A 2,556-nucleotide genomic window follows, 5' to 3' on the forward strand; every position below is an offset into this window, starting at 1 on the left:
GTGATCTACTGGCAACCATCCCAGTTCAGTGGCCATTGACAGTACCTAGGTAGGGGCTATTTACATTTGTGCGAGAGATTAGTTATTTGCAGGCTTCTTTCTCCTGAGGATAAGCTTTTTAGTGAACACTGTTGTAAAAGATTTTTACCGTTGGCTCATGATCTGTCGGAGTTGAGTGAGAATCTTGGTGGTAAACTATGGGACCTATTCACTTGCTAACACTTGGCATGCCCGCTGAACACTATGGGATATCTGTTCAGCCTGCCAACACACCAAGCACACTCAGTGGACACTGCAACATAGTTGAACCCTTCTTTATACCCTTGAAGATTTTGGGGGAAATTTTTTTTAAGGAACTAATGCAAATGTAGAATTAATCAAGTTGGTCCCATCCTTGCTCGATTGAGTTAGCATATACATTAACGTTGCCAAATACAAATCATGCCTTTGTTCTTATATTATGCATGGGCTCATATTCTCTTCTTCGGCCACTGATTGGGGCATGTCTAAGACCAATCTTCTCACCCAACCTCCTATGCTCCACCTCTAATACTTTGGCCTTTGGAAAATTAATATGTGCACCTTAACACAACCATCTTGGTAGTAAAAGCATGAGGCTTTGAATATTCCAAAGTAATGGCATTATCATCACAAATTTATCATTCCAGGTCTTTGGTTCCTCTCTTGCAAGAGTGCTCCAAGCCCATCTGTTTTATGGAGGCCTTTTGGATTCTTCTATTTGGAATTAATGTTCCATCATCTCCCTTGTCTTCCTTTTTGCTAGCTTGGTCCGTAGGTGAGTGGCACTAGTGGTGTTGCCCTCTACATGGGCTTCCATATCCTCACCTTGAGAGAAGCTAGTCATGACACCACTTTGCTTCCTCAAACAGATCTAGAATTGGTTGTTTGAGTTTTTGCGTGAAGTTTCTGTTGAATTGCCCTCTACATGGGCTTCCATATCCTCACCTTGAGAGAAGCTAGTCATGACACCACTTTGCTTCCTCAAACAGATCTGTTTGCTTCCTCAAACAGATCTAGAATTGGTTGTTTGAGTTTTTGCATGAAGTTTCTGTTGAACCTAACTATGTTCTACTTGGCGCTTGAGGCTATGGTGTTGGCTCCTTTCCCTATAGCTCCATGAACTCCAAGATCTCCATCAAGTTGTTTAGATGGCCACTTTGATCATGCATAGCATGATCCTCCAGATCTATTAGATATTTGCATGCTTTCCTCATTGCAATCTCAAAGGCATATGAGGCTGTGGTGTTGGCACCTTTTCCTATAGCTCCATGGAGTCCAAGATCTCCATCAAGTTGTTTAGAGGGCCACTGTGATCATGATCCTTTAGAGCTATTGGATACTTGCATGCTTTCCTCATTGCAATCTCGAAGGCATCTGCGGCTTTGTAGAGATTGGTCCATAGTAGCCAAACTTTATCTTGTGCCAAATCTTTCTTTCCATTTTTATCTCTTTTAGCCCAATTCTAGAATTCTAGGAACATGGCATCCTTGGCTTCCAAGTCCTTTGTGTGCTTGTCCTCGCAACACTGCCTAGATCTTAACTTGCATCTTTTTCAGCTTTTCTTTGGAGGAGATGAATACTAAGCTCATCCAAGGAATCATGTTCTTTAGCTCCTTTTATGCCTTTCTTCCCCTTATCCTACTGATGTTGCTCATAGGACTTTCTAGTTCTCCCTTTTCTTCTCCTACAATATGCTTTTTATGTTGCTAACTCTTATTCCTATGCTCCCTTGTCTTCTTCTATAATATGCTTTACCAACTCCTATCCCTCTACTTCCTCCTTATTGTTTGGGACTTCTTCTCCTTGGAAAAGAGCCTTGAGATATCCTATAAGAATACATAATACTAGAAGCACAATCAACAGAATACAAAGCACTAAATTACAGAAGGAAGTGGAGAGCAAACAATTTATTTCTTACAAACTTTGATTATATCCTGTAAGAATACACAATATTTGAAGCATGATCAACACAATACCAAAAGCATGATCAATACAATACAAAGTACTAAATTATAGAAAGAAGTGGAGAGCAAACAATATTACTGCTTACAAACTTTGATTACAAAAATGATGGATGCACATCCACCCGTGTGCTATGGCATGTGCCCTAGGCAAAGATTTGATTTCTTATAAGAGTGCTTAAACATAATGAACCCAATGAACTAAGGCTACCAAACTAGTATATATATAGTACTCAAGGTTAGCATTGGCCATATCAGCCAATTCGGTCCAAAGTTACCAAACTGGTTATATCATCTAATTTGGACCACATTAAGCTAACATATACTTGTACGAGACTTGGTACACAGCTCCCCTAGCCATATGAGACCATTTAGATCCTAAAAATAGGCCCCGTATCTCTCTCGAGAATAAGTGTCCTCAATTTGTTGTCGAGCACTCACTAATGCAATCACATAACTTGTACATACATCCTACTTGGTAGACTACCAAGTCTATGTAGGCTATCTCTTAAACTATATGGCCACATTTGGCCACCACCATCCAATGTCTAACTTGGGAACTGCCAGGTGTTGA

This window comes from Cibotium barometz, chromosome 34, assembly GCF_041138505.1.
Source record: "Cibotium barometz isolate CiBa-2024 chromosome 34, ASM4113850v1, whole genome shotgun sequence".
NCBI classification, from domain to species: Eukaryota; Viridiplantae; Streptophyta; class Polypodiopsida; order Cyatheales; family Cibotiaceae; genus Cibotium; species Cibotium barometz.